This window comes from Dipodomys spectabilis, unplaced genomic scaffold (genome assembly GCF_019054845.1).
Source record: "Dipodomys spectabilis isolate Male_0828 unplaced genomic scaffold, ASM1905484v1 ptg000234l, whole genome shotgun sequence".
Classification (NCBI taxonomy): Eukaryota; Metazoa; Chordata; class Mammalia; order Rodentia; family Heteromyidae; genus Dipodomys; species Dipodomys spectabilis.
The window spans coordinates 8532634-8545631 of NW_024870911.1; the positions used below are offsets into that span (position 1 = coordinate 8532634).

The following is a 12998-nucleotide window of genomic DNA, read 5'->3' on the forward strand; positions in this document are numbered from 1 at the left end:
CTCTCTCAGTATGGCTCAGGAGGTAGAGAGACAGCTGTGTGCTAGGAAGCCAGACGAATAAAAACTTTTCCAGAGCTAGGCATGCCTATAATCCAGCACTTGGCAAGCTGAGGCAAGAAGATGGTATAGACTAACATAGTAAGAGCTCGTTTGGGGGAGTCTATTGGAAAATTTTCCAATAGACCCTCACTAGAAAAATTCTAATGAGGTATTTCAGTGGCTGGCAATTACAAGCTCTGGGGTTGGTCCCCATCACTACCTCCTTTCCCCCCCACACACATACATACACACAAAAAGAAAGTTATAATGATAACTTCCAAGCAGAGAAATTATCCTGAGCTGGGGTTAGTGGCACAGCCTGTAATTCCAGTACTTGGGAGGCTGAAGCAGGAGGATCTCAAGGATCTCAAGTTCCAGGCCATGTCTCAGAATTTTTTTAAAAAATTAAAAAATCGTGGTGGGTCATACCTGTTGGAGGCTAATAGGGGAGGAAGATCTTGGTTTCAGGTCTGGCCAGAAGAGGTTATGAGGTTAAAAAGACCAATGAAGTAGTGGTATCAGCCTGTGATCCCAGCTACAAAGGAGGCACAGGCAGGAGTATCATGGCCCCAAGTTGTCCCTAGGCAAAAATTCAAGACCCTATCTGAAAAATTTAAGGCAAAAAAGGACTGGGAATATGACTTTAGCAAGTGTGAGGCTCTCCCAGATTTTAATTTCCAGTACATAAAAAAGGAAAAAAGAGTAAAGAAGAAAACAGTCCTAGATAGGGGGACTACAATGCAAAGAGAATGACGAACAAAAACATTTGTAAATGTACAGGTAAATCAAAGAGACATCATTTAAAACAACTTGTTGAGAAAAGATGAGAACTAAAATAAAGGAAAACTATGTCAAGTTTGACTTTCAAACTTAAGAAAAGGAAATGAAACTTAAAAATTTTAAAAATAAGATAAAATTTAAAAAGTAAAGGCCTATAATTCCAGTGCTCAGGAGGTTGAAGCAGGAATAGAGACTGTTCCAAACCAGCTTGGGCTCCATAATCAAGAACCTCTCTCAAAAGAAAAAAAAAAAAATTCACGTAAATCCAAAAATAGAATGAGAGCATGTGGAGATATAATAGTAAAAACCTCGGGCTGGGAAGGTAGCTCAGAGGTAGAGCGCTTGCCTTGCATGCCTGAAGCCCTGGGTTCGATTCCTCAGCACCACATAAGCAAAAAGAAAAAAGCTGGAAGTGGCGCTGTGGCTCAAGTGGTAGAGCACTAGTCATGAGCTGAAGAGCTGAGGGACAGCACCTAGGCCCAGAGTTCAGGGCCCACGACCGACCCAAAAAAGTAAATAAATAAAAAATAAAAACCTCCTTCTATATAACCAATATAAGATAATTTTAAAAAGAGAAAATAGAGGGGCTGAGAATGTGGCTTAGTGGTAGAGTGCTTGCCTAGCATGAATGAAGCCCTGGGTTCGATTGCTCAAGTTGTAGAATGCTAGTCTTGAGCACAAAAAGGGTTAGGGACAGTGCCTGGGCCCTGAGTTCAAGCCCCAGGAATGGTAAAAATAAATAGATAGATAGATAGATAGACAGACAGACAGGTGAGAGAAGAAAGCTAAAAGCAGGGAGTGATTACTCCTAAACCAAATGGCAGTTACTTAAGGAGCATATCGGAGAAGGGCATAAGTGGCCAGGAGAACAAAGGGGTCTGGCAGGGGTATAGCTTTTAAAGGACTGGCAATAGTTCACTTTGTAATTCTTTAAATTATGTATTAAGCATATGCTTTTGTAAAAGTAATGAAAGTAAATTTTTTAAATCAATATAGAAGAAATTAAGAAAATGAAAAGACTACAGATCACTCATCTCAAATCTAAAAACAGGGAAGGTAGCTCAGTGGTAGAGTGCTTTCCTTGCATGCATGAGGCCCTGGGTTCAATTCCTCAGCACCATATAAACAGAAAAAGCTGGAAGTGGCACTGTGGCTCAAGTAGAGCCCTAGCCTTGACCTGAAGAATTGAAGGACAGTGCCCAGGTCCAGAGTTCAGGCCCAGTGACACACACACCTGAAGAATTGAAGGACAGTGCCCAGGTCCAGAGTTCAGGCCCAGTGACACACACACACACACACACACACACACACACACACACACACATACACACACACACACACACACACACACACCTAAAAACACTTCAGGCCCAGTGACACACACACACACACACACACACACACACACACACACACACACACACACACACACACACACACACACACACACACCTAAAAACACTTCATAGGACTTGGATTTAAAATTCAACTAAGGGCTGGGAAGATGGCTCAGTGGTAGAGCGCTTGCCTTGCATGCCTGAGGCCCTGGGTTCAATTCCTCAGCACCACATAAGCAAAATGAAAAAAGCCGGAAGTGGCGCTGTGGCTCAAGTGGTAGAGCGGTAGCCTTGAGCTAAAGAGCTGAGGGACAGCGCCCAGGCCCAGAGTTCAGGCCCCACGACCGGACCCAAAAAAATAAAAAATAAAAATAAAATAAAATAAAATTCAAATAAAATGTTATTGCATTCAAGAAATGCTTAATGAGCTCCTAATCTGCTTAAACCTGAGCAGACAGGTGGCTTGAAGATTTCTTTTTTCTTGGTCGGAGTACTGTCCCTGAGCTTTTTCTGGGCAGGGGTGCTGTCCCTGAGCTTTTCAGCTCAAGGTGAGTGCTCTTCCACTTGAGCCACAGCATCACTTCCAGTTTTCTGATGGTTAATTGGAAATAAGAGTCTCATGGACCTTCCTGCCAGAGCTGGCTCTGAACGGTAATCCACAGATCTCAGCCTCCTGAGTAGCTAGAATTAAAGGTGTGAGCCACCAGCAGCTGGGCTGGCTTGAAGATTTCTAATCTCTTGCTCCCATTAATCTTCCTAACTCTATTCAACAGTGCATTGTCTAGTGCAGTAGTAGCCTCTGGTCAGTTATGGCTATTAATGTTTAAATTATTTAAAATGAAATAAAATTAAAAATTATGTTGTAACTCTAGACATTATAAGTGCTCAGTAGCCACATACGAACTAATATTGAATAGGACAGTTAGACACAGAACATTTCCATCATTTTAATAAACTACCAGACAATGCTTTTGTATTGTAAATAGAAATAGCAAAAAAAAAAATTTAAACATATGAGAACATTTTAAAAATTGATTAGATCCCCTTTTAAAGTAATTTTGTTTCTACCACCAAAAGATCTTTTTTCTACAACCAGACACAAGATTTTGTTTTTTTAAGGCCAAAAATAAATCACTGCAATAGTATTAAACTGCAATATGTCATGTCATGCACAAGATGAAACACCACTCCTTCTTGGGGCATCAATTTTAGTCGACAATACTTTAAAATACTATTTGCAGCCAGGTGTCAGTGGCTCACACCTGGAATACAAGCTACTGAGGAGGCTGAGATCTGGAGGGTCACAGTTCAAGAACAGCCTGTAGAAAAAAATTCACTGGGGCTGGGAAGGTGGCTCGGTGGTAGAGTGCTTGCCTTGCATCCATGAGGCCCTGGGTTTGATTCCTCAGCACCACATAAGCAGAAAAAGTTGGAAATGGGGCTGACGCTCAAGTGGTAAAGCGCTAGCCTTGAGCTGAAGAGCTGAGGGACAGTGCCCAGGCCGAGTTCAAGCCCCACGACCAAAAAAAAGAAAAAAGAAAAAAAAATTCACTGGACTCCACCTTCAAAATAAAGAGCAAAAACACAAGACTGGTGGTGTGCCTCATACACTAGAGCATGAGTCTGTCAAGCACAAGTCCCTCCTCAAGTTCAAGCCACAACAGATCATATTATTTTTTTTAAAAAATAGCAGAATGCAAAAGTTCTTTAAATTTATAAAAGCTTTTCAACTTATGGTAAGCATATTTGGGGTATACCTCTAATTTCTGAGAGTACTCAGACAACTCATTTCTGCCACTTTAGTACTTCGTAGAAAAAAATTAAGCATTGTGAAAATAAATTAAGTTGTTGTGATTTTTATTATTTATCAGAAACAAACATATACAACAAAAGCTAGTATCTGGGACTGGGAATGTGGCTCAGTGGTAGAGTGCTTGCCTTGCATGCATGAGGCCCTGGGTTCAATTCCTCAGCACCACATAAGCAGAAAAAAAAAAAAAAAGCCGGAAGTGGCGCTGTGGCTCAAGTGGCAGAGTGCTAGCTTTGAGCTGACAAACTGAGGGACAGTGCCCTGGCCCAGAGTTCAGGCCTCAAGACCAGACCCAAAAAAAATTTAAAAAAAAAAAAAAAACTAGCATCTTTTTTTTTTTTTTTTGGGGGGTGCCAGTCCTGGGCTTGAACTCAAGGCCTCACCACTGTCCCTGACCTGTTCACTTAAGACTAGCACTCTACCACTTGAGCCACAGCTCCACTCTCAGCTTTTTTGGAGATTTTTTAGGTGGATTGGAGATAAGAGCCTCATGGACTTTCTTGCCTGGACTGGCTTCAAACTGTGATCCTGGTATCTCAGCCTTTTAAGTAGCTATGATTATAGGCATAAGCTACCAGCACCCAGCTAGTATTACACCAACACCCAGCAATAAATCTCTAGAGAGCCCAAGCTATTTCAACTTAACCTGAACATTTAGTTTAGGTATTCTAATACATATCTAAAGGTTACTATAGCACTCCCAATTTTTTAAATTACCTGACCACAAAGCAAATGGTAAGACTTAGTTCATTCGTAGGCTAGGTTTGCATTTTAAATTCCCATAGCTCCTTCCCCAGTCTAAGTGAACCAGAGCATCAATAAGTTTCTCATCTAGACAAGTGATGCAATTTCAATAAGCGCTTATGTTAATAATTGGTTTGTATCCTCAGGAGGACTTCTGTGGCTCCACTTACATAACACAATGCTGCACTATTCTTTCTCTAGAAAGCATTCTGAATACTGATATTTGTACAAGATCTACTTGCTATATAAAATTTAAAAAGTTTCTCACTCTAGTTTCTTTCCTGCATAAAAGGGAAAAAAGCCAATTCCTGCTACGAGCCAAAGGCAAGTTAATTATCTTGTTAGCTTATCAACAAAGTAAAGATTTAAAGCAGCACTCCAAGACAGCCCCCATAGGTCACCATCTCTCCTGGGACTCCAGATGAGAAATACAGCCTTAAAACAAATAATCTGGAGTAATTTTCATGAACTCATCTGAAAGTAGTCTAAACTGCTCCTTGATATGTGCTATAAGTATTAATTGTGCAAGGTCAAAATTAAACTCAGTGATAACCATTCATCTCCTATAGAACCAAAGGGCAGAACGACACCAAAACTAATTTGAATATACATAATTAATTATACAAATATTCTCAAGTCCCTCAAATACTATTAAGACTAAGATTTTCAGATTTGACAGAACCACTATCTTTAAACAGGAGGAAAAAAGCAGCATACTACCACAGGATTGCCAACATTTATTCTGCCAAGAACACTGGGGAAAAACATAAGTCACATTCACTGTAACCACTATTTCAAAAAACAACTAATATGTTCCCACCAAATATGATTTAAAAAATTTAGATGAAAGACTATATTTCATGTTCAATAGATTCAGCTTTAAAGAAAGTTAAGTATATTATCATTTCACTCAAATAAAAATTTTGCCAAATAACCATACTAGTCCACAGGCTAGCAACCACTGGTATAAGTGGTCAGCTCACACTTAGAAAAGGAAAACAATAATAGAGCATGCTCATAGCAAATATTAACCTCTCCTCAGTCATGAGGAAATAAAGACTTGGAGAGGTTTAGCTCAAGATCACAGATTTAGTTCAAGGTCACAGATCAAGATTTTTAATACAATTCATTGTGGATACCTTGGGGGTCACCTTGCCCAACAGGTTTCAGGGAGCAAATGGCTCTACCCCATAATGAACAGTTCCTTTCTACAAATGCTGGGGAACGTGTTCACCAGCCTTGAGTTTCTACCTGCATGTCCACTCCTATTACTTAGAGTATTGTGGCCACCAGCTGAAGAGATACATCTTGTAGGAAAAAGTCCTAGATCACTCAACCTGAATGTTAATTCTACGTGTTTAACAGAATTTCTGCTTTTGTCTTATAGTGTACTCATAAACAAACGTTTAAAAAAAAAAAAAACTAGGAACTTTAACACAGTTATATGGAGTTCCAAACACTAGACTAACTTTCCTCTAAATTTCCTCTAAATTCTTTCAGTGGTATAAAGATCTACCCTCATCCAGTCACTTTTGTGACCAATGACAACTGAAGAATTTCCAAGACAGCTGGTGAGAGGCTCCCTGGCCATCATTCAGACTAAAGCTAAATGGAACTCCTGACCTTTGCCTCATTAATACCAGGCTCACTGAAACTAAGCCAACCAGCCCAGACAAAGCACACACAAAACCCCTTGCCTCCAACACTGATGCAGGACTCTTTGGACATTCCCAAGTGCCCATAATATAGTGAAAAACAAATTCCTGAAAAACAAAAAGAATGTATTAATTCTCAAGATGGAAATAAACATTTCCATGGTAACTTGGTCTAAAAATAATAAATTTGTCTTTAAAAAGTTACTTTAAGCCTCATTCTGCAAGCTATTACAATCATTTGCATTAATACAAAATTTCTCATATTTTAAAATCTATTTTAAAATCTTTTTTTAAAATCTTTTTTTTAAATATTTAAAAGTTTTAAAATATTTATTTTAAAAGCTCTTATTTTAAAACCACATGAAATTGTATAAATTTATAGTTCTTAAATGTTCCCAAAGAAAACGTAACTGTCATGTATATATAATTGTATTATTATATGATAGACAAAAGTTTCTTATTCTATCCCTCAAGGACAATGAGAACATTAGCAATAAAATTATTCATGCTAATAGGGAAAAAAAAAGTACAAATATTGGGCTAGGGATATAGCATTCTTGAAGCTCAAGTCTGCTCCCCAACACCATTTTCTATAACAGGCAATATTACAGCCACTATAAGAAGCACAGTATTATCTTTGAATATTAAAATGTACTTATTATTAAAAATAAATTCAAAGTCTTATGCAAAAACAAAGTGAATACTATAACAGAGATGTACTTTCAAATCCTCATGTATCATTTGCCAAACAAATGTCCAAGAAAACAACCAAATGAGGCTTTAAAATAACCAATTCTGACACTGTTCACAGAGTCTAAAAGAGGTTGTCCTCTTTCAACAGGGGTAACCATAGCATACTACTCTTGTTAACAGAGGCATCAAAAATAAATAAAAATTATTTCCCAGTTGGATTTTTACTGATCATTCTATGTATTCCATCTGAATCCTCAGCACTAGTAAGCGATTTACAAACTGTAAAATTCTTTACCTACTACGTAGATTTACATAGTGTCTTTTCTATTTTAAACAGATGCCATGGAAAACACAGGGTTCATTTGCTTTAGTTATTGCTTTCTTTCCCATCTACAATCTCCCTTGATACTTTTAATTCATTACACATCTAGTTGAGTATCTATTTTTATATTCCCTACATTCATATTTAATAGATGTCTAGCTCTAACCTCTCTTCTGAACGCAAAACTTACATTTCCAAAAGCTTCTGGACATTTCCAGTGTTTCTAAGTATTTAGAAGGGCATGGTGGCACATGTCTACATGAGTGAGGCTAGCCTATCTTTAAAAAAAAAAAGGCCATTCAAAAATCAATCTTATTATGCAACTCTTCCTTCTATTTCTACTAACAGTATCAACACTGCCCACACATAGTATTGGTAACCTTTCATTTCTATCTCCCCCAAACCTTCCCTATTGATCCCTTCCTCTACTAACCTACCAGTATTTATAGGAAAGTCAGCTTCTCCCAACAAATCATCCTGCACACTACACTATTAGACCTCAGTCACTTCTTGTTACCTTCCAAATGTCAACTTCTAAATACAGCATTTAGAAATACATGCTGTATTCCATGATACAGTCCAAATCTACATTTCAAACCTCATCTCTAATGCTCAAAAATGAACTGGATAAGCCAGGCACCGGTGGCTCATGCCTGTAATCCTAGCTATTCAAGAGGCTGAGATCTGAGAATCATGGTTCAAAACGAGCCTGGGCAGGAAAGTCAGTGAGACTTTAATCTCCAATAAACCACCAGAAAACCAGAAGTGGTGCTGTGGCTCAAGTGGGAGAGTGCTTGCCTTGAGCTGAAGAGCTGAGGGACAGCGCCCAGGTCGAGTTCAAGACCTATGACCAACCAAAAGAAAAAAAGAATGAACTGGTTATTCCAGGTAATTTGGTCCACTAACTTGTATCTGAGTACACAAAGAACTTTTCCACCTCCACACTTTCGTTAATTATCATTTTCTTCATTTGAAAGGTCTTCTTCATCCACCTAGTCCTGTTTTAGAAAAAGTCTTACCCTCTGTAACACTGAATTTAGGTTTTCAAACCAGATGGATCTGAAGTCAAATTAGGGCTGTAGCCACAAAGCCAGAAGAAGTTATTTAACATATATGAGACTCAATGTCTTTACTATTAAGAAAGAGGCTTATCCTTGGTGCTGGTGACTTATACCTGTATTCTAACTACTCAAGAGGCAAAGGACTGGAGGATCATGGCTCAAAGTTAGCCCAGACAAACAGTTCCAAGAGACTTCACCAATTAAAAAAAAAAAAAAGCAAAAAAAAACAAGAAAACCAGACTGAAGATATGGCTCAAGTGGTATAGGAACAGCCATGATGAACAAAAAAGCTGAGTGGAGTACAAAGCAATGAGTTCAAGCCCTGATACCAGCTTACAGGTTGTTTTGCGTACAGAAACCAACTAGTATAGAACCTAGTAAGTACTTAGTAAATAAGAGCATCTTAAATAAACAAATCAGAACTATAATTATAAGTATTACTTTATCTCTATTTCCTATAATCACCCTTTTCCCTTTTGTACAACCTAAAGGGACCTCTGTGGTTAAGTATTTGCATTTATCTCCTTTTTGTTTTGGGGGTATTTGAGACAGGGTCTAGATTTGAAGCCCAAGTTGGCTTCCAATAAGCATAGTCCTGCATCTCCCTCCTCTGTATACACCACATATTTTATTATGCAGCAATTTTTTTGTGCAGATATCTTACATTCCCTACCAGTTTCAAATTCCTAAAAACCAAAGACTTAATCTTTGTGTCCTCTAATACCTAGCACACTGCTTTCATGGAGCATTTAACACTTATCTCCAATGTTAATTCCCAATATGGGGGAGGGGGGGCTCATTATTACTATACAGTACAATTCAATTCCTCATGATTTCAGACACACCTTAGAAAATTAGTCAAAACATGAATCTTGGCCAAGCACAGTGATTCATGCCTGTAACCCTAGCTGCATGGAAGGCTGAGATCTGGAGGACAGCAGTTCAAAACCTCAAGTTGGTGGAAAAGTCCACAAATCTTCCTCTTCAAATTAACCAGCAAAAATCTGAGTTAGGATGTGGCTCAAGTTGCAGAGCCCCAGTCAAACAAACAAGGTAAGCAAGTGTCAGGCCCTGAGTTTTAAACCCCATAATAGGGGGGAAAAATAATTATTATATATATAGATATACATATTAATCTTAGTTATTATAGCTATGTTATTTGTTCTATACAATTTCATAATATAACTTGATGCATAGCAAGCATTCAATATTGTTGAACTGACTTGAGTAATAAAATCTATAATGCATGAAAGTATCTTGATTTCCCTAATTTTCTTTTACTACTTTCCTAATAACTGTTAATATTTCCCTTCAAAACACTTTATCCATAACCAAATCTGACTCCTTTTCTAGATTTTCTCATTTCCAATATCCCAACTTGCAAATGTCTAATAATCAATAGTTTGTATCTAAGTTAAAAGTGTGCAACAATGGGGCTAGGAATGTGGCCTAACACACATGAAGTGCTGGGTTTGATTCCTCAGAATGGAACAGAAAAAGACAGAAGTAGAGCTGTGGTTCAAGTGATAGAGGGCTAGTTAGCCTTGAGCAAAAGAAGTTCAGGGACAGTGCTCAGGCCCTGAGTTCAGGACTGCAAAAAATAAAATAAAAAATAAAAATAAAGAAGTGTACAACAAAAGCAGCAACAACAACAAAAAAAAATGTACAAAAAAAATCTTCCAGCCGGGCACCGGTGGCTCACGCCTGTAATCCTAACTACTCAGGAGGCTGAGATCTGAGGATCTCCGTTCAAAGCCAGCCCGGGCAGGAAAGTCCGAGAAACTCTTATCTCCCATAAACCACCAAATACCCGGAAGTGGCACTGTAGCTCAAGTGGTAGAGTGTTGGCCTTGAGCTGAAGAGCTGAGGGACAGGGCCCAGGCCTAGAGTTCAAGCCCCATGACCGACCAAAAAAAAAAAATCTTCCCTCCACAAGCCTTTCCTGTGGCTTAAGATCAACAGCCCTCGGGGCTGGGAAGGTGGCTCAACAGTAGAGTGCTTGCCTTGCATGCATGAGGCCCTGGGTTCGATTCCTCAGCACCACATAAGCAGAAAAACCTGAAAGTGGCGCTGTGGATCAAGTGGTAGAGCCCTAGCCTTGAGCTGAAGAGCTGAGGGACAGCGCCCAGGCCCAGAGTTCAGGCCCCACAACCGACCAAAAAAAAAAGACCAACAGCCCTGAAATAAACTTTCCTTGGTATAGGTGCTCACTAAACTTGTCACTTTCGTCTAATTCATGGCATTAACTTTCCTTCCAGTGATGGGCAGAGAAAGAATGAGATGAGACACCCCCTCCGCCCCCCCAAAAAAACCTACACTACAAATCCTAATATAAGCATAAGTACAGATAGTGTTCATGGCTTCATGATCTGTATATATTCAACAGTGCCAAGAGATTGGTCATCTGCTCAGTCATAATCTACAGTAAATGCACCCTCTTCTGATCATAATTCAAAAAAAAAATCACCATTAAATGCTTAGAAAAATCTGTATTTCAGCAAACCTTTCATCACAGTTTTATGACCTAAAATCTATCCACTAAAAGTAACTCCCTACATCATTTTCTCCTCTAGGAAATTCTCCGGTTTATCCTAGGTAAACACCTCATGACACAAACTTAAACAAATAAAACACCTCTGCCCACCTGTGGAAACCTCTGCACTGCAGCAACAGCTGTAATCATGTACGGAACCGCTCGGGAGAAACTAAGAACCATTTTTCTTTACCAGTGTGGGAAAGTGACAGTTCCAAATAGGAAAGTAAACAAACTTCGCGGGGGGAGGGGGAGGGGAAAATAAGCCTCCTCCGACACTTGGCCACGGGCGTGTGCGGTAACCCCTGGGTGAACTCATCACACAGCTGTGACTTGGGACGGACGGCCACAGGAGTGAGGAGCGCGGATGACAGAATCGCTGCTGCTGCCTTTCTCTTTTCTTCACGTCAGCAAGAAAACAGGTGAACGTGTATTCGAACTACCTCCTTTCCTCAAGTACGCTGGGGTGCTTCTGGTTTTGTTTTTTGAGTGACTTTTTCAGCGGCGGCTCCGGCAAGCTTTCGAGGGAGTGGAAACCACGGGAGGAGACACGCAGGTACTGCCCAGGCGACCTGCGCACCCGGACCGGGTCCCCCGCGCAGTCCACACGGAGCCAGCCGTCCCGTGAGAGCGGGTCTTGGCTGGAAAGCCTCGCCACAGATCCCCGGCATCCACCTAGGCAGCGCCCCACCCCGGCACCGAGGAGACGACACCCCTGGGACCCAGACTAATTACTGAGCCCGGGACAGACCCAGAGGCGGCGAAGGGCCGGGCACCGCGGCTCACCCCGCGCCGGGCCTCCGGGTTCACCGGGAAAGCGGCGCGGAGCCCCGGGGGAGCGGGGAACGCGGGGGTCGCCCGGACCGAGGCCCAGCCCAGGCTCCGCAGCACCCGCAGCCGCGGCACCCCCGCCCCGCCCCGCCCACCCCGCGGCCCCGCAGCCCGCTCCTCCTCGCCCCGCGGGTTCCGCGCAGACCGCCTCCCGCGTCCCCGGACCCCGACAGCCGAGGCCGGAGCTGGACGCCCGGAGCCCGGGGTGGGCAGCGGGGGCCCGAGGGCACCACAGCCCCGCCGCGGGCCCGCGGTCGCCCGGATCCCTTTACCGGGTTACTCACCGTCGGCCCGGACGCTGGGAGGGCGCGGGGCGCGGCTCGGCGGACGAGGACCTCCACACTCTGACCCGGACTGGAGATGCCTAGTCCGAGCCGATGGAGACTCAGCGACTGTGCCTACCAGGCCTCTCTCCGGCCCGAACCCTGGAAAAGCACTTCCGGGGGAGCGGGGGAGGGAAGGATTTTGGCACCGGAACTGCTCGCGGGCTGGAGCTGCCAGGGCCTCCCAGGCGGGGCGGGGCGGGGAGTGGAAGGGCGTGGCTTGTTGGTTGGTGGGGCGGGGCCTCCGGGAAGGGGCGGGGCGCCTGGAGCCGGGAGCCCCACAAATCTGTCTTTGGGCGTCTCACGAACTGTGTTTGGCCCGCGGTCGCTCGACTCCCCCTGCCTGCGGGTTGCACCCCTTATTTTAACTAGAGTTGTTCCCCTCCAGCCACCTGTTTTCATAAACAATAGAACCGGGCTCAGAGAACTTAGTTGCAAAAGTCGTCTGTTACCTCCAATCTGTCTTTGTAATAATGATAGTTAAAGTGTACTGAATGCTTACTAGGCGGCAGGCACTCCATTAAGCGGTTCGGGTGCCTTACTAGTTTATGCAAACTCTTTGAGGTTAGTGCTATTCTCTGTATCTTGTAGAGAAAAAAAAATGAGTCAAAGATAACCAAAACGTTTACTCTTGATTTTACTTTTAACTCTTGAGGCAGAATAGCTTGCAATAAACGGATCCTAGTTTCTGGGGTTCTAGGAGGTGAGTGGAAAATTGAGCAGAGTTCCCCTACTCTATGGGGAAATCGTTTCTGAATACGCTCCTGATAACACTATAATCTACCCCAAGCAAGATTTTTAAATTATTTAAGGATAGAAACCAAATTAGATCCCTATATTATATTGATCATCACTTAAAACCCCACTAAA

General features: G+C 42.0%; 1 protein-coding gene across 2 annotated transcripts in view; it reads right to left on the minus strand.

Annotated features, from left to right (window-relative positions):
- Positions 1-12216, minus strand: part of Frs2 (fibroblast growth factor receptor substrate 2) — an 89170-nt gene extending 76954 nt beyond the window's left edge. For both annotated transcript variants that reach the window (XM_042698839.1, XM_042698840.1), the window contains exon 1: positions 12090-12216. The gene's annotated coding sequence lies outside the window, so the exon portion shown is untranslated. The remainder of the gene's footprint in view (positions 1-12089) is intronic.
- Between the last annotated feature and the right edge of the window lie 782 nt (positions 12217-12998).